At 44.1% G+C, this 24,104-nt stretch overlaps 1 protein-coding gene across 5 annotated transcripts in view; it reads left to right on the forward strand.

The window, feature by feature from the left end:
• The window catches only part of LOC106587367 (uncharacterized), a 48,831-nt gene that overhangs the window by 399 nt on the left and 24,328 nt on the right, over positions 1 to 24,104 (forward strand). The window contains exon 2 of one of the 5 annotated variants that reach the window (XR_014382832.1): positions 2,007 to 2,195. The exons of the other annotated variants lie outside the window; for them this stretch is intronic. The gene's annotated coding sequence lies outside the window, so the exon portion shown is untranslated. The remainder of the gene's footprint in view (positions 1 to 2,006; positions 2,196 to 24,104) is intronic. 5 annotated transcript variants of the gene reach the window in all.

A 24,104-nucleotide genomic window follows, 5' to 3' on the forward strand; every position in this document is an offset into this window, starting at 1 on the left:
TTGAACTTGTCATTCCAAACCTCCTCCGCTCATCCGCAATGTTCTAATCCATTTTATTGCGACTGGAGGGATACCTCTCTGTCCATTCAGCAGGTAACTGCCAAAATAAAGAAAATACTTGATGTATATTGAAAGTAGGTTCTTCCACACAGGAAGTTCCAGACACTTGTAGAATCTATGCCAAGGAGCATTGAAGCTGTTCTGTAGCAGCGGGCTACATGGAGAATGGAACAGCTGGATAGGGGAAATTACAATTTAATGTGTAAAACATCTAAAGACCTGCATCTCTATTGTCATGACGTTGGCCTCTTTGGGTTTTCTTTGGCTGTAACAACAAAATGCGGAAAAAGTCAAGGGGTCTGAATACTTTCTGAATGCACTGAAAAACATTTGATCTCAAATCCAAAATGTTAGAGTGTAAAGAGCCACAAAATTCATATGGTGAGGACTGTATCTGCTGTTCAAGGAGTCACATCTTCTTGGTTGATTGGTTTGTTAATCTACACTAGTTGAACTAATCTGCCATTAGTTCAAGGTGGATAATCCAATTGTTTCTGAAGTATCACTTCCTGAGATCTGTATTCCCAAAACATTTGAAGTAGTTGCTTTCTGATATCTGTATTCAAATAGTAAACAAATACAAGTTATTTATTGCTATCTGTATTTGTAGTCACCTCCAAATTGTAGTCAACGTTTTTTTTCTCCCACAAATAGTATTTGGAACTATAGTTATCTAAAATGTGCTCACAACAGTTCTTCCTCATGCTGTAGAGTAAATAAGAAACCACAGCAGTGATGTAGGCTCTTTCTTGCGAATGTATCTGAGGAGGAAGATTGATCTCCAATGAAATATTCATCATGGTGGAGGAATGTTGGTGACCTGCCACACAACATACGTCCCACATGGAAACTACTGGGATTGCTACGAACATCAACAGATGTATTTTTGTATAGGCCTAATCTTATCTTCGTCTTTAGAGTCATCAGGAAAAACCTTAATCTGAATAATTTTGTTTCACTAATGTAATGTTAGGTTCTGAACAAAGAGTAAAAACTGAAACAAACAACTAGGAAAAGCTCAAACCAAGTTTATTCACCCACTGGGTCATACAGCTGCAAAGACAACATACAAGTCACACAAGCACATATTCATACCTTCCGGACCCTCATGGGTGTGGAAGTATGTGTGTGTGTGTGTGTGTGTGTGTGTGTGTGTGTGGTGTGTGTGTGTGTGTGTGTGTGTGTGTGTGTGTGTGTGTGTGTGTGTGTGTGTGTGTGTGTGTGTGTGTGTGTGTGTGTGTGTGTGTGTGTGTGTGTGTGTGTGTGTGTGTGTGTGTGTGTGTGTGTGTGTGTGTGTGTGTGTGTGTGTGTGTATGTGAGATAGGACTGTAATCAGATTGTCTTTGGGGTGGGCCCCTGTGGCCCCCCTCCCAGCTGTGTCTTCCCTCTTCAACTGTTGACCTTATCTCGAGTTGAGTTCCACATCCCTCATGGTCCTGGTTCCTCAGCAACTGGTCTGCCTTATCAGGAACTGAAACTAGACTGTTGCCCTTTGCCTCCCTCCTTAGGAACATTCATATTCAACAATAACATATTTGAACAGAATATGAACTTTCTGCACTTCCCTTTTTCTCACTCAGTAACTTTCCACACACCTAGTTCCTCTTTACCCTTCCTTGACCCCTAACATATACATTCCTAATACACGTAAAGTAATAAATAAGTTTATATTTCAAGCTCGAATCCAACACTAAGAAACAATTGTAGTATGCTATCCTAAGCTCTAGTATATTCGCTATCAACATTCAAGCATCAATGAAGTATGGTTGGATTTACAAAATGCCAATAGCAATTAATGAAATGAGAATCCATTCTCAAAACATGTTTTTTTACTATTATTTAGCAAATGAACAAGAAGATTTATGAAACAGAGATGTATTGCACATATCATTTGATTTGAAATAGATCCTGTCCTTCTCTGAGTCTTGTCTTCTGCTTTCATACAGTAGGTTTGTCTGAGACATCATGGAGGGTAATAACAGACAACAGAGACCAGCATCACAATTAATAGCACAAGAAAGACTGCTTCCCCAAAACATATCACCAGAGACATGTTCTACAAAACGTAAGAAAACAGGCTGCTCAATGTTCTCCGTGTGTTCTTGTGGACATCCCAGCTAGTAATGTAACACAAGGTGAGAAGAGAATGGTTTATCACTACACATTCAATCTAACTAACTCTACCACCTTCCCAAAATGCTCTGTCTCTGAATAGCCTGTTTCTCCCCTCAGACCCTATTGTGACACAGCCCACCAGCTTTGTCAACAACCCAGACAACATCGAACACAAAGGGATAAATCTTGTTGAAGACCTCTCAAAGTTAGTGTTCTTATTACTGGGAGCTATGTTATAACTTAGCTGTTATAATTGTTTTAACCTTTAAAGAACTGGATCAAACATACATAAGGATTTAAAAAGCAGGATGTATATCCTTTTTGTTCTGCAGTTTGGATAATACTGATATACCAGAAGCTACAAAGCCAGGGCCTTCTAGGAAGACCAAGACCAAGTGTCCAAAGAGGGTAAGAAAGCGTTCAAGGAGCGGTCCAGTCAGTTGAGCCAACAACAGTGTCATTTTAATAGAACAACATCTGGGCTCAAACCTTTGAAATACAGTAATACAGTACATCGATGAGCTTTAGATTTGAAATCTGTCGTCGCTAGAAATTTCTAACAGTATTATAAGTATTATAATTTTCTAACCTCACATGATTTGTTTTTGTCGTTTCTCCTGACAGACCCAGAAGCAGAACCAGGATCAAAAGATCAAGTTTAGGATCAATGTACCCATGTGTGTGTCACTAACTGACTCAAACCAAAAACTGGTTCAAAATTTACTGAACTTGTTGGAGGACACAGGCTTTAGTGACAATGACAAGGTACACCTGGAAGATGTGGCCATGGTCATCGGCCTTAATTGCTATTGTTATTCAGATCATTCGGAACGTCACGAGGTAGTTAAAAATAAGGACACAAAATCAGCAGTTAAGTTAAAAATTATTTCATTTACTTGGGGATCTGAAGGTGACATAAAACACACAGATGACAAACCACCATATCAGAAAATCAGAGAATATATAAAAAATCATGCAGAAACTAAAAAGCTTGTTAGACAGTTGAGAAGAAAGGATAAGGACTGTTTGATCTATTTCAGTTTTATTGACGCTAATACTAAAAACTTCAAGTGTACAGCTCTTATTTAGAGATAGTCAGACAGCACTCTAACACTCACTCTGGCATCCCACCAACGGTGATGTCAACAGGCTATGAGTTTCCTGAGAATTCTGGTAAATTGCAGAGGGCAAGCCAGATTGACAATCACATTCGAATAATAACAGCAAAACACTTTCCTCTAGGGACATACTATCCAGAGCCCAACTTCTGTGTTTTACTCCCTGAAGGGGAGGACACACTAACAGAGAGCTTTCTGAGTACGGGGCAAAATCAAAACATGGAGTCACCAAATTTGATCAAAAGAGTTAAGCAACGTGAACACTTCAAAGCAATCTTTCCCGAGGGCAAACCCATAATTATCTCTGTTCCAGAAAGGTGTCAAATCGAGGAAAAGGGCCTGTCAACTGCTCAGTCACACTATAAACCTTGGAATTGGGCAACAAGTGCAAACATGCATGGTGAGTTAAATATAAAAGAAACTCCTCATGAAACAAGACAATTCTTGATTAGTCTATTGAACAGTACAGATGATGAATTAACGCACATAATTAATGAAGAAACACAGAAAAATGTTACATTCCTGTATGATGCCATTTATGAGGTCCGAGAATACAGAAAGAAAGTGAGGGAGTATGAGAACCAACAGGATGAGAGCAGGCAGGCAGAGAGCAGGCAGGCAGGGAGCAGGCAGGCAGAGAGCAGGCAGGCAGGGAGCAGACAGGCAGGGAGCAGGCAGGCAGAGAGCAGAGCAGAACAACCAGAGATGTAACACATATGTACTAATGGAAGCTCTAAAGCCTAGACATATGTTGACATAAAAATCTGAAACCTTACTTTTGTTACGACTTTTATTTTACCATAATGTAGTGAGGCACTGTTATTGTTTGTACCCTGGGGACTTTTATTTGGAAAGCGATAGTATTCCCAGAGGCACCTTTGAGAGAGTGTTGAGAAAAAGACAGAGTGGATGTTGATGACTGCTTGGCTGGATCTCTTGGTCCAGAGAAATTCAACTACATATAATAGTTTTCCATTGTAACCAGTGTTTTATTTTTACTGTCAATCCACAAGTCCTCTGTTGGAGGAAGTGTTTAATATCTACAAGCAGAAATAAGGGTGATACAAATCTATCCAATCCAGAATGAGAATGTCATATCCTAACAAGACATAAACTCAAATGTTGCTAAATGACCTTATGACTGGATAAATCTCTAGTCATACACAACTATGGGTGTAACCATTTGCGCCAGAATATTCACCAGACATCAGCTTTCATGGTGTAGAGGTGAGGAGTGATATACAGTATAAAACAATTAGGATTGAGGGGTATAATAAGTTAGCCAGGACACCAGGGTTACACCACTTACTGGTCACAATAAGTACCATGGAAACTTTAATGACCACAGTCAGGACATCCGTTTAATGTCCCATCTGAAAGGCTGCACCTTACGCAGGGCAATGTCCCTGTCTCTGCCCCTGGGCATTGAGAACTCTTTAGACCAGAGGGAAGAGTGCCCCCTACTGGCACTCAAACACCACTTCCAGCCTACTGTGTACATATTTGTTGTGTCCTGTATAAGGGACACAACAAAAATTCAATCCATAGCACTAAAGATATAGTGCGATTGAAATTGAAATTTAATTTCCGATTGAGTCGATATATGCAGCGTTTACCGTGAAAGCAGTCTCTGCAAACATGGGAACATTGCTTTTAAATTGAAATGGCTGTTTTCCATTTGAACATGTATGTAGGGTAGATAGGGTTTGATGGAAGAGTAGAGAAACTTATCTGACTGTGACTGCATGACTGCCCTTCAGGCTGTGATGAGATTCATATGAACTTTATCACTGAATGCTTTATTGTGAACCTTTTAGTTTTAATCATAATTAATAAAGAGTTATTGATATAATACAGTGATATATAGCATGAATGGAAAACACCTTTCAGTTTGAACTAATCATAATGCCAGGCCAGAACTAACCATTTTATAAAACTATATAAAGCTATGCTATGTAATGGGAAGATTCGACCTTGCAGAGTCCTCCTATACTAACACTTGTGGTTAAGTACCGTAACAATGTGAACCTACACTGTCATTTCATAACCATCCATGTATATTCTAACTATCATTATAACTATCACATGTATGTTCTAACTATCATTATAACCATCACATGTATATTCTAACCATCATTATAACCATCACATATTATGATCAGTAATCACAGACAATAAAGAGAGAGAGAGAAAATAAAGGATGACACTGTAACTGTAACTGTAGCTGTCACTCACACTTTCCCATGGGTAACTACTCACACAGGGAGAGTGGTAAAACTTGCTGTTCTTGACAGGAGGGGTTCTGTGTGGGGCTGGTGTTCTGACGGAGTGCATGGATCTGGGAGGCCTGTGGGGCCTGGAGTTAGGTCTTACCCCATCTCAGTGAGCCTTACAGGGCCTGGAGGCCAGGGGAGGGAGGCCTGTGGGGCCTGGAGTTAGGTCTTACCCCATCTCAGTGAGCCTTACGGGACCTGGAGGCCAGGGGAGGGAGGCCTGTGGGGCATGGAGTTACGTCTTACCCCATCTCAGTGAGCCTTACGGGCCTGGAGGCCAGGGGAGGGAGGCCTGTGGGGCCTGGAGTTAGGTCTTACCCCCATCTCAGTGAGCCTTACGGGCCTGGAGGCCAGGGGAGGGAGGACTGTGGGGCCTGGAGTTAGGTCTTACTCCCATCTCAGTGAGCCTTACGGGGCCTGGAGGCCAGGGGAGGGAGGGCTGTGGCTGGAGGGAGGGAGGGCTGCTGCTACGGCAGTACACATGGCTGGGTCAAAGGAGGAGAGGAGAAGAGGAGTGGAGCATGTTCTCTCTTTCCTTTTCTACTTTAATCTACACCTCCGAACAGGGCAGTCCTGACCAGCAGCAGAACAAACACTAAAAGCAAAGCTTTCTGTTTCACCCCAAAAATCATGAATATAAAAAAAATGGCAGGCTTATTTTCTTCTTCTTAAAAGAACAATGATTAAAGTAATAAAAACATACAATTGATTTTTAGTCTTAATTATATTTAAAATACAAGGCTGAAGCACCTTTTAAATTCTTATTCTCATCGCAAAATAAAAAATGTCCTTTATTCATTCCAAAATGTGCATTTTGTAAGTTCTTCCTTAATTTGAACAGTTCTTTGTCGTAACACAGTACCACCAGGTAGTTCTTCAGGTCTTTCTCTTTAAGTGCATTTCAAGTTTGAAAGCTGGCCTGACCTGCTGCCAGGAGAGATGCTGGGAGGTTCAGTCCTGTCCGATTGGCCAGAGGTAGGGGCATTGGATTGGTGGTAGATGATGATCTGTCATGTGACCAAACCCATTCCAGGGCTGAGCTGCTCTCCGACTGCAGGATTGTCTGTGTGGGAGTGGCTGTGAAGGGAGCCCAGGATGGGGCTGGGACTGCAATGTAAGAGAGTAACTGGTGCCTGCTGAAGAGCATGGTGTGAGTTTGTGCCTCTTTGTGTGTGTGTGTGTGTGTTGACCATGCAGTCCAAGAGCTTTGCCCCATGTGTGACGTGTCTGTTGCTCCCTCTGACCCCAGGGTTAGCACAGACCACTGACTGGTGGCACCGTCCCTGGCAGGCTGGCAGCAGCCCCAGCCAGTGCTTCACTGCTTGGCCCTGCTGCCCCATTGTAATGGAAATTATATGATTAAAGGTTTGACTAAATGATTTCACCCTGAAAATGTATAACCGAGTGATTATAAGATGAATGTACTACATTTACATTTAACCTCTCTAGGGTCGGCGGGACGAAATCGTCCCACCTACTCAACAGCCAGTTGAATCCCGTGGCGCGTTATTCAAATACCTTAGAAATGCTATTACTTCAATTTCTCAAACATATGACTATTTTACACCATTTTAAAGACAAGACTCTCGTTAATCTAACCACACTGTCCGATTTCAAAAAGGCTTTACAACGAAAGCAAAACATTAGATTATGTCAGCAGAGTACCCAGCCAGAAATAATCAGACACCCATTTTTCAAGCTAGCATATAATGTCACATAAACCCAAACCACAGCTAAATGCAGCACTAACCTTTGATGATCTTCATCAGATGACAACCCTAGGACATTATGTTATACAATACATGCATGTTTTGTTCAATCAAGTTCATATTTATATCAAAAAACAGCTTTTTACATTAGCATGTGACGTTCAGAACTAGCATACCCCCCGCAAACTTCCGGTGAATTTACTAAATTACTCACGATAAACGTTCACAAAAAGCATAACAATTATTTTAAGAATTATAGATACAGAACTACTCTATGCACTCGCTATGTCCGATTTTAAAATAGCTTTTCGGTGAAAGCACATTTTGCAATATTCTGAGTAGATAGCCCGGCATCACAGGGCTAGCTATTTAGACACCCACCAAGTTTAGCCCTGACCAAAGTCAGATTTACTATAAGAAAAATGTTATTACCTTTGCTGTTCTTCGTCAGAATGCACTTCCAGGACTTCTACTTCAATAACAAATGTTGGTTTGGTTCAAAATAATCCATAGTTATGTTCAAATATCCTCTGTTTTGTTCGTGCGTTCAAGACACTATCCGAATGGTAAAGAAGGGTGACGCGCACGACGCATTTCGTGACAAAAACATTCTAAATATTCCATTACCGTACTTCGAAGCATGTCAACCGCTGTTTAAAATCAATTTTTATGCCATTTTTCTCGTAAAAAAGCGGTAATATTCTGACCGGGAAAGCGTGTATACGTCCAAAGAGAGAGAAAATAAAAACATGGGATCCCCTCGTGCACGAGCCTCAGTCTGATGGTACTCTGACCGGCCACTATCCAAACGCGCTAATGTTTTTCAGCCAGAGGCTGGAATTACATCATTCAGCTTTTTCCCGGGTTCTGAGAGCCTATGGGAGCCGTAGGAAGTGTCACGTTACAGCAAAGATCCTCAGTTTTCAATAAACAGAGCCAGGAAGAACAAGAACTTGTCAGACAGGCCACTTCCTGTAAGGAATCTTCTCAGGTTTTTGCCTGCCATATGAGTTCTGTTATACTCACAGACACCATTCAAACAGTTTTAGAAACTTTAGGGTGTTTTCTATCCAAAGCCAATAATTATATGCATATTCTAGTTACTGGGCAGGAGTAGTAACCAGATTAAATCGGGTATGTTTTTTATCCGGCCGTGCAAATACTGCCCCCTATCCCCAACAGGTTAAGTCATTTAGCAAACGCTCTTATCCAGAGCGACTTACAAATTGGTGCATTCACCTTATGATATCCAGTGGAACAACCACTTTACAATAGTGCATCTAAATCTTTTAAGGTGGGGGGGGGGGGGGGGGGGGGGTTAGAAGGATTACTTTATCCTATCCTAGGTATTCCTTAAAGAGGTGGGGTTTCAGGTGTCTCCGGAAGGTGGTGATTGACTCCGCTGTCCTGGCGTCGTGGGGGAGCTTGTTCCACCATTGGGGTGCCAGAGCAGCGAACAGTTTTGACTGGGCTGAGCGGGAACTGTGCTTCCTCAGAGGTAGGGAGGCGAGCAGGCCAGAGGTGGATGAACGCAGTGCCCTTGTTTGGGTGTAGGGCCTGATCAGAGCCTGAAGGTACGGAGGTGCCGTTCCCCTCACAGCTCCGTAGGCAAGCACCATGGTCTTGTAGCGGATGCGAGCTTCAACTGGAAGCCAGTGGAGAGAGCGGAGGAGCGGGGTGACGTGAGAGAACTTGGGAAGGTTGAACACCAGACGGGCTGCGGCGTTCTGGATGAGTTGTAGGGGTTTAATGGCACAGGCAGGGAGCCCAGCCAACAGCGAGTTGCAGAAATCCAGACGGGAGATGACAAGTGCCTGGATTAGGACCTGTGCCACTTCCTGTGTGAGGCAGGGTCGTACTCTGCGAATGTTGTAGAGCATGAACCTACAGGATCGGGTCACCACCTTGATGTTAGTGGAGAACGACAGGGTGTTGTCCAGGGTCACGCCAAAGTTCTTAGCACTCTGGGAGGAGGACACAATGGAGTTGTCAACCGTGATGGCGAGATCATGGAACGGGCAGTCCTTCCCCGGGAGGAAGAGCAGCTCCGTCTTGCCGAGGTTCAGCTTGAGGTGGTGATCCGTCATCCACACTGATATGTCTGCCAGACATGCAGAGATGCAATTCGCCACCTGGTTATCAGAAGGGGGAAAGGAGAAGATTAATTGTGTGTCGTCTGCATAGCAATGATAGGAGAGACCATGTGAGGATATGACAGAGCCAAGTGACTTGGTGTATAGCGAGAATAGGAGAGGGCCTAGAACAGAGCCCTGGGGGACACCAGTGGTGAGAGCACGTGGTGCGGAGACAGATTCTCGCCACGCCACCTGATAGGAGCAACCTTTCAGGTAGGACGCAATCCAAGCGTGGGCCGCGCCGGAGATGCCCAACTCGGAGAGGGTGGAGAGGAGGATCTTATGGTTCACAGTATCAAAGGCAGCAGATAGGTCTAGAAGGATGAGAGCAGAGGAGAGAGAGTTAGCTTTAGCAGTGCGGAGAGCCTCCGTGACACAGAGAAGAGCAGTCTCAGTTGAATGACCAGTCTTGAAACCTGACTGATTTGGATCAAGAGAGAGAGATAGCAGGAGAGCTGGCCAAGGACGGCATGTTCAAGAGTTTTGGAGAGAAAAGAAAGAAGGGATACTGGTCTGTAGTTGTTGACATCGGAGGGATCGAGTGTAGGTTTTTTCAGAAGGGGTGCAACTCTCGCTCTCTTGAAGACGGAAGGGACGTAGCCAGCGGTCAAGGATGAGTTGATGAGCGTGGTGAGGTAAGGGAGAAGGTCTCCGGAAATGGTCTGGAGAAGAGAGGAGGGGATAGGGTCAAGCGGGCAGGTTGTTGGGCTCAAGACGCAAGATTTCATCTGGAGAGAGAGGGGAGAAATAGGTCAAAGCACAGGGTAGGGCAGTGTGAGCAGGACCAGCGGTGTCGTTTGACTTAGCAAACGAGGATCGGATATCGTCGACCTTCTTTTCAAAATGGTTGACGAAGTCATCTGCAGAGAGGGAGGAGGGGGGGGGAGGGGGAGGAGGATTCAAAAGGGAGGAGAAGGTGGCAAAGAGCTTCCTAGGGTTAGAGGCGAATGCTTGGAATTTAGAGTGGTAGAAAGTGGCTTTAGCAGCAGAGACATAAGAGGAAAATGTAGAGAGGAGGGAGTGAAAGGATGCCAGGTCCGCAGGGAGGCGAGGGAGGCGAGTTTTCCTCCATTTCCGCTCGGCTGCCCGGAGCCCTGTTCTGTGAGCTCGCAATGAGTCGGCGAGCCACGGAGCAGGAGGGGAGGACCGAGCCGGCCTGGAGGATAGGGGACATAGAGAGTCAAAGGATGCAGAAAGGGAGGAGAGGAGGGTTGAGGAGGCAGAATCAGGAGATAGGTTGGAGAAGGTTTGAGCAGAGGGAAGAGATGATAGGATGGAAGAGGAGAGAGTAGCGGGAGAGAGAGAGCGAAGGTTGGGACGGCGCAATACCATCCGAGTAGGGGCAGAGTGAGAAGTGTTGGATGAGAGCGAGAGGGAAAAGGATACCTTGGTAGTGGTCGGAGACTTGGAGGGGAGTTGCAATGAGATTAGTGGAAGAACAGCATCTAGTAAAGATGAGGTCAAGCGTATTGCCTGCCTTGTGAGTAGGGGGTAAGGTGAGAGGGTGAGGTCAAAAGAGGAGAGGAGTGGAAAGAAGGAGGCAGAGAGGAATGAGTCAAAGGTAGACGTGGGGAGGTTAAAGTCACCCAGAACTGTGAGAGGTGAGCCATCTTCAGGAAAGCAACTTATCAAGGCGTCAAGCTCATTGATGAACTCTCCAAGGGAACCTGGAGGGCGATAAATGATAAGGATGTTAAGCTTGAAAGGACTGATAACTGTGACAGCATGGAATTCAAAGGAGGCAATAGACAGATGGGTCAGGGGAGAAAGAGAGAATGTCCACTTGGGAGAGATGAGGATCCCAGTGCCACCACCCCGCTGACCAGAAGCTCTCGGGGTGTGCGAGAACACGTGGGCAGACGAGGAGAGAGCAGTAGGAGTAGCAGTGTTATCTGTGGTAATCCATGTTTCCGTCAGCGCCAAGAAGTCGAGGGACTGGAGGGTAGTATAGGCTGAGATGAACTCTGCCTTGTTGGCCGCAGACCGGCAGTTCCAGAGGCTGCCGGAGACCTGGAACTCCACGTGGGTCGTGCGCGCTGGGACCACCAGGTTAGAGTGGCAGCGGCCACGCGGTGTGAAGCGTTTGTATGGCCTGTGCAGAGGGGAGAGAACAGGGATAGACAGACACATAGTTGACAGGCTACAGAAGAGTCTACGCTAATGCAAATGAGATTGGAATGACAAGTGGACTACACGTCTCGAATGTTCAGAAAGTTAAGCTTACGTTGCAAAAATCTTATTGACTAAAATGATTCAAAGGATACAGTACTGCTGGCTGGTGAAGTAGGCTAGCTAGCAGTGGCTGCGTTGTTGACTTTGTTTGAAAGTGTAGCTGGCTAGGTAACCTCGATAGTTTCAGTACTACACCTTATCATGATACAAAGGCAACAATGTAGCTAGCTAACATAACACTAATCAAGACGTTCCTTTGTAATGTATTTAGTTTCTACAATGCTGCTCGTCGGTAATAGTTGGCTAGGTTTGGAAAAATGGCGTCGCGGGGGACGAAAATAGCTGGCCAGCTAACCTCGATAATTACTCTAAACTACACAATTATCAAACTATGACAAACTATGACAAAGACAACTTATTGACTAAAATGACTAAAATGATACAGTACTGCTGGCTGGTAAAGTAGGCTAGCTAGCAGTGGCTGCGTTGTTGACTTTGTTTGAAAGTGTAGCTGGCTAGGTAACCTCGATAGTTTCAGTGCTACACCTTTATCATGATACAAAGGCACCTATGTAGCTAGCTAACACTAGCTAACCTGGCTAGCTAACCTCGATAATTACTCTAAACTACACAATTATCTTAGATACAAAGACAGCAAAGACAACTATGTAGCTAGCTAACACTACACTAATCAAATCGTTCCGTTGTAATGTATTAGTTTCTACAGTGCTGCTAGTCGGTAGAAGTTGGCTAGCTAGCAGTGTTGACTAAGTAGGAGAACGGTGGCGCGGCGCGGCGGACGAAAATAGCTGGCTAGCTAACCTCGATAATTACTCTAAACTACACAATTATCTTAGATACAAGGACAGCAAAGACAACTATGTAGCTAGCTAACACTACACTAATCAAATCGTTCCGTTGTAATGTATTAGTTTCTACAGTGCTGCTAGTCGGTAGAAGATGGCTAGCTAGCTAGCAGTTGTTGACTAAGTAGGAGAACGGTGGCGCGGCGGACGAAAATAGCTGGCTAGCTAACCTCGATAATTACTCTAAACTACACAATTATCTTTGATACAAAGACAGCTAAGTAGCTAGCTAAAAAATTGCTCAGATCAAACAAATCAAACCGTTGTAATGTAATGAGATGTAATATTACCTGCTGAGCGGAGTGCAACACGACTACTCGCTCCAAACCCGGAAGCACACCTGTGTGTGTGTAGGAAAAGTTTAAGCTTAATGATTTAGCAATGTAAGTAAGACATTCAAGGCAAAGGGTACTGTTAACAGACAGCAGACAACTTGTGACCACTGTGAAAATAATAACAGGAAGAAGGTCTCCCCACCCAGGGAGGGGAGAAACCATTGGGCTTGCAGTAGATTATGTAACATGGGACAGGATATGATAAGCAATGTATGTGATGGAGAAGACTTGTAAATAAGCATTGACAGTGTTAAAGAAGAGGAGGGGCATTTGTAAGGGGTATGACATATGTCCCCCTGTGGCTCAGTTTGTAGAGCATGGTGTTTGCAACGCCAGGGTTGTGGGTTTGATTCCCACGGGGGGCCAGTACGGAGAATATATATCTTTTTTTTTATTTAAAAATGTAAAAAAATGTATGAAATGTTTGCATTCACTACTGTAAGTCGCTCTGGATAAGAGTGTCTATCTGCATCCCACTAAAACAGCCTGAAATCAAAAAAATCATTTATTTTTTATTTTTTAAATGACAGGCTGAAATTATGTTTTGACTGCACTGGGCCTTTAAATAAACATAGAAAGTGACTGACTGCTTACCATCAATGTATTCCTGATAGTCTTCAAAGATCGCTTCAATCCCCTGCCACCTGGGTACTGGGGCCTCCTCTTCCTCCTCTTCCTCGTCTTCTTCTGAGTCCTCTGGTGCAGACTGCTCCTCCCTCGCTCCTGGGGGCTCTCGGTGGGGTTGCGGGGGACAGTGCTGCCCATTGGGCTGGGGGTGCGGGTGAGAGTGCGGGTGTTGGATGGAATTGTGCGTGCGTGAGGGTGTGTGGCGGGGACGGCCGGCTGGGGGCGTAAAAGCAGGTGAGCTGGGTCTATGCTTTTTGGCCATATTCTGATGATTTGTGCTGGAAAACCGTGCCAGGCAAGCTAAACGTGTCAACCCTGTTACCATGGATAGATAGGCTAGAAATATTTTAACAGTTTAATTTTTGGGGGGGAAAGTTGCATTCAATTGCCCATCCCTGTTGCACAGAACAGGCTTCCATTCCCTCTGTCACAAGGGGATTTATGGCTGATTTAAGATGTAAACCTCAACCCTGTTACGGTCAACCCTGTTACTCTAATGGCAATACATTGGCACTTACTATTGTATTTTTTATTTATTTAACCCCTTGAGATGGGAAAACTCTTCATGACAGAATGTTAACATCAGGTAAAATGCTGCACAACCTTAATGCTCAGGGTTTGGATCTATTTTGGTTTCAACTGGCAAGTGTCTTCACTGACATTTTCAACCTCTACCTGACCAAGTCTGTAATACCTACATGTTTCAAGCAGACCATCATAGTCCCTGTGCTCAAGAACGCCAAGGTAACCTTCCTAAATAACTACTGACCCGTAGCACTCACATCTGTAGCCATGAAGTGCTTAAAAGGCTGATCATGGCTCACATTAACACCATCATCCCAGAAACCCTAGACCCACAATTTGCATACAGCCTCAACAGATCCACAGATGATGCCATCTCTATTGCTCTCCACACTGCCCTTTCCCACCTGGACAAAAGGAACACCTATGTGAGAAGGCTGTTAATTGACTACAGCTCAGCATTCAACACCATAGTCCCCTCAAAGCTCATCACTAAGCTAAGGACCCTGGGACTAAACACCTCGCTTTTTAACTGGATCCTTGGACTTCCTGACGGGCCGCCCCCAGGTGGTGAGGGTAGGCAACTACACATCTGCTACTCTGATCCTCAACACGGGGGCCCCTCAAGGGTGCATGCTTAGTCCCCTTCTGTACTCCCTAATAACCCACGACTGAGTGGCCAAACACGACTCCAACACCATCACTAAGTTTGCAGATGACACAACGGTGTTGGGCCTGATCACCGTCAACAATGAGAGCCTATAGAGAGGAGGTCAGAGACCTAGCAGCGTGGTGCCAGGACAACAACCTCTCCCTCAACATGATCAAGACAAAAGAGATGATCGTGGATTACAGGTAAAGGACGGGGCTCTAGTGGAGCAGGTCGAGAGCTTCAGGTTCTTTGGTGTCCACATCTCCAACAAACTATTGTGGACCAAACACACCAAGACAGTTGTGAAGAGGGTACGACAACGCCTATTCCTCCTCAGGAGACTGAAAAGATTTGTCATGGGTCCTCAGATTCTCAAAAAGTTATACAGCTGCACCATCGAGAGCATCCTGACTGGTTGCATCACCGCCTGGTATGGCAACTGCTCGGCATCCGACCGCAAAGCGCTACAGTGGGTAGTGCGTACAGCCCAGTACATCACTGGGGCCAAGCTTTCTGCCATCCAGGACCTCTATACCAGGCGGTGTGTCAGAGGAAGGCCCTAAAAAAGTCTAGGTCCAAAAAGCTCCTTAAACCACCAAGCCATAAGACTGCTTAACAGTTAGACAAATGGCTATCTGGACTATTTGCATTGACAACCCATTTTTTTACGCTGCTGCTACTCGCTGTTTATTATTTATTATCTATGCATAGTCACTTTACCCCTACCTACATGTACATATTACCTCAATTACCTCGACTATCCTGTACATTGACTCAGTGGCGGTACCCCCTGTATATAGCCTCATTATTGATACTTTTTTGTGTTACTTTCTTTTTACTTTAGTTTATTTTGTAAATATTTTCTTAACTCTTAATTTTCTCAAAACTGCATTTTTGGTAAAGGGCTTGTAAGTAATAATTTCACGGTAAGGTCTACTACACCTGTTGTATTCTGCGCATGTGACAAATACAATTTGATTTGATTTGATTTGGAGATTCACAGTATAAGCTGATCCTAGATCTGTGCCTGAGAGTAAATTCAACCTGGAGTATGAACCAGAGGTGCTGCAGTATAACCTACCTTTGTGCTTCTGCAGGGCCTTCTGGGGGGACTGGAGGACAGACTCTTGGAACTGCTGGGCAAACTCTTGAGCAGTAAAGCTCTCCCAGGTCTTGGTCCGGCCATTCAGGCTGAGGGGAGCGTCTTTAGGCTGCATGGGGGGCCGCAGGCTACCACTGTCTCACCCGCATCTCTGTAATCCCTGCTGCACCTCTGCTGTGTGTGTGTGTGTGTGTGTGTGTGTGTGTGTGTGTGTGTGTGTGTGTGTGTGTGTGTGTGTGTGTGTGTGTGTGTGTGGGAGGCTGCACGCTGCCATCTGCAGGCAGCATACGGTAAATCCACAGGATTAGCGCGGGATCACCGTAAACCTGCCGCTGCCACTCCACGCCTCGCCACAGCAGTGTGTGTGTGTGTTTGTGTGTGTTTGTGTGTGTGTGTGTGTGTGTGTGTGTGTGTGTGTGTGTGTGTGTGTGTGTGTGTGTGTGTGTGTGTGTGTGTGTGTATCTGTTTCTCCTCACAGAAAGTCCAGCTGTAACACTGAAGAGGGAGGCATGGTAAGGTGTATTCAAATCAAATTCAAATCAAATTTATTTATATAGCCCTTCTTACATCAGCTGATATCTCAAAGTGCTGTACAGAAACCCAGCCTAAAACCCCAAACAGCAAGCAATGCAGGTGTAGAAGCACAGTGGCTAGGAAAAACTCCCTAGAAAGGCCAAAACCTAGGAAGAAACCTAGAGAGGAACCAGGCTATGAGGGGTGGCCAGTCCTCTTCTGGCTGTGCTGGGGTGGAGATTAACAAAACATGGCCAAGATGTTCAAATGTTCATAAATGACCAGCATGGTCAAATAATAATAATCATAGTAGTTGTCGAGGGTGCAACAAGTCAGCAACTCAAGAGTAAGTGTCAGTTGACTTTTTTATAGCCGATCTTTGAGAGTATCTCTACCGCTCCTGCTGTCTATAGAGAGTTGAAAACAGCAGGTCTGGGACAGGTAGCACGTCCGGTGAACAGGTCAGGGTTCCAGCAGGTCTGGGACAGCAGGTCTGGGACAGCAGGTCTGGGACAGGTAGCATGTCCGGTGCACAGGTCAGGGTTCCATAGCCACAGGCAGAACAGTTGAAACGGGAGCAGCAGCATGGCCAGGTGGACTGGGGACAGCAAGGAGTCATCATGCCAGGTAGTCCTGAGGCATGGTCCTAGGGCTCAGGTCCTCCGAGAGAAAGAAAGAAAGAAAGAAAGAAAGAAAGAAAGAAAGAAAGAAAGAAAGAAAGAAAGAAAGAAAGAGAGAAAGAGAGAATTAGAGAGAGCATATTTAAATTCACACAGGACACCGGATAAGACAAGAGAAATACTCCAGATGTAACAGACTGACCCTAGCCCCCCGACACATAAACTACTGCAGCATAAATACTGGAGGCTGAGACAGGAGGGGTCAGGAGACACTGTGGCCCCATCCGATGATACCCCCGGACAGGGCCAAACAGGCAGGATATAACCCCATCCACTTTGCCAAAGCACAGCCCCCACACCATTAGAGGGATGTCTCCAACCACCAACTTACCATCCTGAGACAAGTTTGAGTATAGCCCACAAAGATCTCCGCCACGGCACAACCCAAGGGGGGGCGCCAACCCAGACAGGAAGACCACGTCAGTGACTCAACCCACTCAAGTGACGCACCCCTCCTAGGGACGGCATGGAAGAACACCAGTAAGCCAGTGACTCAGCCCCTGTGATAGGGTTAGAGGCAAAGAATCCCAGTGGAGAGGGGAACCGGCCAGGCAGAGACAGCAAGGGCGGTTCGTTGCTCCAGCCTTTCCGTTCACCTTCACACTCCTGGGCTAGACTACACTTAATCATAGGACCTACTGAAGAGATGAGTCTTCAGTAAAGACTTAAAGGTCGAGACTGAGTCTGCGTCTCTCACATGGGTAGGCAGACCATTCCATAAAAATGGAGCTCTATAGGAGAAAGCCCTGCCTCCAGCTGTTTGCTTAGAAATTCTAGGGACAATTAGGAGGCCTGCGTCTTGTGACCGTAGCGTATGTGTAGGTATGTATGGCAGGACCAAATCGGAAAGATAGGTAGGAGCAAGCCCATGTAATGCTTTGTAGGTTAGCAGTAAAACCTTGAAATCAGCCCTTGCCTTAACAGGAAGCCAGTGTAGGGAGGCTAGCACTGGAGTAATATGATCACATTTTTGGGTTCTAGTCAGGATTCTAGCAGCCGTATTTAGCACTAACTGAAGTTTATTTAGTGCTTTATCCGGGTAGCCGGAAAGTAGAGCATTGCAGTAGTCCAACCTAAAAGTAACAAAAGCATGGATTAATTTTTCTGCATAATTTTTGGACAGAAAATTTCTGATTTTTGCAATGTTACGTAGATGGAAAAAAGCTGTCCTTGAAACAGTCTTGATATGTTCTTCAAAAGAGAGATCAGGGTCCAGAGAAACGCCGAGGTCCTTCGCAGTTTTATTTGAGACGACTGAACAACCATCCAGATTAATTGTCAGATTCAACAGAAGATCTCTTTGTTTCTTGGGACCTAGAACAAGCATCTCTGTTTTGTCCGAGTTTAAAAGTAGAAAGTTTGCAGCCATCCACTTCCTTATGTCTGAAACACAGGCTTCTAGCGAGGGCAATTTTGGGGCTTCACCATGTTTCATTGAAATGTACGGCTGTGTGTCATCCGCATAGCAGTGAAATTTAACATTATGTTTTCGAATGACATCCCCAAGAGGTAAAATATATAGTGAAAACAATAGTGGTCCTAAAACGGAACCTTGAGGAACACCGAAATTTACAGTTGATTTGTCAGAGGACAAACCATTCACAGAGACAAACTGATATCTTTACGACAGATAAGATCTAAACCAGGCCAGAACTTGTCCATGTAGACCAATTTGGGTTTCCAATCTCTCAAAAAGAATGTGGTGATCGATGGTATCAAAAGCAGCACTAAGATCTAGGAGCACGAGGACAGATGCAGAGCCTCGGTCTGACGTCATTAAAAGGTCATTTACCACCTTCACAAGTGCAGTCTTAGTGCTATGATGGGGTCTAATACATTGTTTGTATTGCATGCTAGCAGCAGTGTGATTAATACATAACATGAATAATTAAGTAATAAGTCACGAGGGAGTGTGGTATATGGCCAATATACCATGGCTAAGAGCTGTTCTTAGGCAAGACGCAACTAAACTGGTTTACCAATGTAATTTGAACAGTAAAACAAAAATTATTTGTTTGGATATAGCTATTGACTTATAATTTGACTGGAATTGGAAGGTGGCTGTGTGCTCAGTGTGTTTTCATATATCCCTGCTTCTCTGCAGTGCATCTGATAACATTCCCAAAGAGGATGAGATCTGTACGCTGGTGAAGGACATCTGGGACACGCGCATCGCCAAGCTCCGCCTCTCCACTGACAGCTTCATCAGCCAGCAGGAAGCACACGCCAAGGTATCAATCAATCACTGAGGAAGTTCGATTAGAACCAGGTTGTGTCCCCTCATGTGACCGAGCAAAACTGATGAGGGCCGACCGCCCTGCTCAAATGGAACAGTAGTCAGCGCTACCGGGTCATATTGTCAACAAGGCAGCATGATAGATTGTTCAGAAACATAGGCTAGTCAGGGAAGGCAGATAACGTGATACATGGGTTTGTTGTATATGTTGTTAAATGTGTGAACTTTGTGTAGAAACATAATTTTCCCCCATATTTACATTCTCTTCTCTTTTTATCCCCCTCTCCATCTTTCCCTCTCCAGCTGGACAACCTGACTGATGGAGATTAACACGACACGGTCGTTCCTGCTGGACACTCTCAACTGCATGAATAAGCTGCGCTCCAACCTGCAGCCCGGCTCCAGTGGGGGCAAAGCCCAGCACCACTGATCTGTATTTACGGACTAGACCTGGACCTGGGCCGCAGCCTCTCCTGTCCTAAGCAAGATGGAGCAGACTTAGGCCCAGCTTTACTAAGCATTTGCAGCAGCTGCAAAGTAAAATAACGGAATCAAGGAATCCAGACATTAAAACAGAATTCATCAAAATTCTTAAATGCATTGAACTTAGTAGGGAATCTTATTGAACATTTATTAGTCCAAGTTTATCATAAGGCATGAAAAGAATGCATCAGTGATTTGTATTTCCTGCAACTTAATAAAGTGTGCTTTTTTCAGAGCGAAAACCTGAAAACTGGAAACCTGGAAAAACAAAATGACATTTTGAAAAAATCTAATGGAATCAGGCAAAAAATAAAACTGATTTTATAGAGCCCTAAGTCTGATCCTAGTGAAGACAGAGCTGATCCGCAGTTCTTATGAAGTTGGAGTACTTATCTGAAGTTGTCATGCCCCAACTATCTGATTCCTTAGTACTATGTGTTATCTCATTGGATTTGTTGAAGTTGAAGCTTCGGACAAAAGCAATCATCAGCAGACCGATAGTCCTCTTCAACAGGCCATGGGCTCCCTGGAGAAAACACCCTGCTTCGGTATGGTTGGACTTTTCAAAAAGAAATCTGGGTTGATGCCTTTTAAAATATTTGCTTAATAGAGGTAGCAGTTGTCGTGTCTTTGGGCACCATTAAACTGAAGACATGTTTATCAATTAACTCCCTGTAATTATTATTACGCGATTAAACTGATTAATCGTTTAACTGTAATTAACTAGGAGATCGGGGCACCAAGGAAAATATTCAGATTACAAAGTTATAATTTTCCTAATATAACTTTCCTATATTATAACATGATATATTATAGTATAGGCCGATTATCTTCTGGTTTAAATGGTGTATTTTACCTCGCGTCCAGTCTCATTCCAAACATCGTTAATTGTTGTATCTGCACGAATCCAGCCTTTACTAAAGTCATCCATACATCAATTGTCTTAAAATCATGTATTTACTAAACTAAGTAATTCACAGAAAGCATACAAACAGTAATTATCGTCACAAAGAATTGGTAGAGTAATGTGCCCTAGTGGGCTAAACAGGCATGGCTGGTGTCTTGTTAAACAAAGGGTCATAAAGGGCAGCTGAGAAGGCACACAGAGTTCATTAATATTAACAATTGATATGCAAATCCTTTGCACATGAACGCTCATTCATTCGGGAACGATTGCAATCAATATATATTTACGCTCAGTGTGTGTCGGGATCCTTGTTGGAGAGTTCTGTTCTGTTGGAGAGTTTTGTCCTGTTCTCTCTCTCTCTCGGTTAGAATGGATCTTTCAAAGCGACATTCATTAATGTCGTTATAGAATGGATGTTTCGTCGGTCTTCGCGTTCAATGATATAATTTACTTAGCTGCAGACTAATAATTAATATCAAAGACTTGTTCTTATTCTGTCGGTATCGGTAGTCTAAAAGTTAACTTTCAGTAGAGGAATTGGATGGTCAAACCTATTGGCCTACTCGCAATGGAGTGGATGCCTGGTCTGAAGAAAGTAACCCTGGGTGGGGGTTTTATTCGTGAACATAGAACAGGCTTGTCACATGACGCATGGTCCTGTCTGTGTCCCTGGGGGGCGTGCCGATGACTGATTTAAGCTTTGAACAGAAATACATTCTATCACATTAACATCAGTACATAGCATCTCAACGTATTCCAAATAGCTTTATCCTTATTAATACATTTTATACAACCATTTAGATGCAAGTCCCATAGCTGAGGCTATTATATAAACAGTTTTATGGTAATATGGCTATATTGTCTCTTCTGAGTATCACAAAATTGTACCAAGCGGACCAGTTCGTAGCTGGATTCTTCACCGATCTTTTATACCTGCTCCAGAACATAAATGTCGTTCGGTTCCCCAATTCTGTGAGTTGGACGAATTTCCTTTTATCTCTATGAAACCCCTCTGTGTCTCAACTGGGCGGCAGGACATTTCCTTTGGAATTTATGACCGCCTTCACCGTGCTTGGGTAGGGAGAGGTAGGTAGGGGGATGGTGCAAGGGGGAGGGGTCAACTGTGCTCCCTGTACTCAAAGAGGGCAACGTCATGACACAGAGATGGTTTAGAGATAGATACCTTGTGTAACAAGTTTCTAACCATGTATGATTCTGAATAGAGCGGTAAGTCTAGTTTGAGGAAGAGAAACAACATAATTGTCATGCAATAGATATGCAGGAGGGGTGAAGTCAGGCGCAGGAGACTCAGGTACGTGAAACACGCTTAATAAAGAAAGCAACAGTCCAAAGTACCGAACCTACAAGGCAGGGTAAAACAATTCCCAACAAGACAAAAACAGTCTAGGAACGTGGCGGGACGCAGCCCAGCAACCCAAATTCCCAAAACGCGTAACAGTCTAAGGACAGGTAAATCTCCACCAACCTTCATCAACAGAAACAAAACAATCCCGCACAACCCCAAACAAAAAACAGACAGACTAAATACCCCACTAATTACTAAACACAAAACAGGTGCTACCCTAATCAGACATTACCGAACGAAAACAGAAAAGGTGATCGGTGGCAGCTAGTAGGCCGGCGACGAAGACCACCGAGCGCCGCCCGAACGGGGAGAGCCGCCACCTTCTGTGGACGTTGTGACAATAATGTTATGGATGGAGGAAGGTAGGCCTACATTGGGAAATCAAAGAAGCAACCTGCGAAACGTTAAAACATGTAAAGTTTCAGTATGTGTCACTAAAATATGTATATATTTTTGGTAAGTGTGTGTTGTGACAAAGTACATCACCTTATGTTAGTCTGGGGGACACCTCTCATAACCCTAATACATAAGACAACAGTTGGCATGTACACTCTTTATGCGTATTCTGACCTTGAATTTAACCTCTGGACAGTTGAGCTAACGTAGGCTAATGCGATTACCATGAGGTTGTAAGGAACAAGAACATTTCCCAGGACATAGACGTATCTGATATTGGCAGAAAGCTTAAATTCTTGTTAATCTAACTGCACTGTTGAATTTATAGTAGCTATTACAGTTAAATAATACCATGCTATTGTTTGAGGAGAGTTATTAATAAACCAATTGGGCACATTTGGGCAGTCTTGATACAACATTTTGAGAAGAAATTAAATGGTTCATTGGATCAGTCTAAAACTTTGCACATACACTGCTGCCAGTGCTGAAATAATACATGAAGGCCTTTCTCTTGCATTTCAAAGATGATGGAACAAAAAACACATGTTTTTTTCTTTGGATTATCTTTTACCAGATCTAATGTGTTATATTCTCCTACATTCTTTTCACATTTCCACAAACTTCAAAGTGTTTCCTTTCAAATGGTATCAATAATATGCATATCCTTGCTTCAGGCGAAAATTGAAAAAAAGGGTCCAATTCTTTTAAGCTTGCAAATAGCATGCTAATCATGCCGCAATTAGTTTCAAATCAAATCAAATGTTATTGGTCACATACACATGGTTAGCAGATGTTAATGCAAGTGTAGCGAAATGCTTGTGCTTCTAGTTCTGACAGTGCAGTAACATCTAACAAGTTATCTAACAATTCCCCAACAACTACCAAATACACACAAATCTAAAGGGGTGAATGAGAATATGTACATATAAGTATATGGATGAGTGATGGCCGAGCGGCATAGGCAAGGTGCAATAGATGGTATAAAATACAGTATATACATGTTATATATTTGTAATGTAAGATATGTAAACATTATTAAAGTGGTATTATTTAAAGTGGCATTGTTCAAAGTGACCAGTGATCCATTTATTAAATTGGCCAGTGATTGGGTCTCAATTTAGGCAGAAGCCTCTCTGAGTTAGTAATTGCTGTTTAGCAGTCTGATGGCCTTGAGATAGAAGCTGTTTTTCAGTCTCTCGGTCCCAGCTTTGATGCACCTGTACTGACCTCGCCTCTTGGATGGTAGCGGTGTGAACAGGCAGTGGCTCGGTTGGTTTTTGTCCTTGATGATCTTTTTGGCCTTCATGTGACATCGGGTGCTGTAGGTGTCATGGAGGGCAAGTAGTTTGCCCACTGGTGATGCGTTGTGCAGACTCTGGAGAGCCTTGCGGTTGAGGGCGGTGCAGTTGCCGTAACAGGTTGTGACAGGATGCTCTCGATTGTGCATCTGTAAAAGTTTGTTAGGGTTTTGGGTGACAAGCCAGATTTCTTCAGCCTCCTGAGGTTGAAGAGGCACTGTTGCGCCTTCTTCACCACACTGTCTGTGTGGGTGGACCATTTCTGTCTGTCTGTGATGTGTATGCCGAGGAACTTATAACTTTCCACTGTCTCCACTGCTGTCCCTTCGATGTGGATAGGGGGGTGCTGCATCTGCTGTTTGCTGAAGTCTACGATCATCTCCTTTGTTTTGTTGACGTTGAGTGAGAGGTTGTTTTCCTGACACCACACTCCGAGTGCACTCACCTCCTCCTTGTAGGCTGTCTCGTTGTTGTTGGTTATCATGCCCACTACTGTGTCATCTGAAAACTTGATGATTGAGTTGGAGGCGTGCATGGTC

The sequence above is a fragment of the Salmo salar genome, chromosome 26 (assembly GCF_965601325.2).
Source record: "Salmo salar chromosome 26, fSalSal1, whole genome shotgun sequence".
Taxonomy (NCBI): domain Eukaryota; kingdom Metazoa; phylum Chordata; class Actinopteri; order Salmoniformes; family Salmonidae; genus Salmo; species Salmo salar.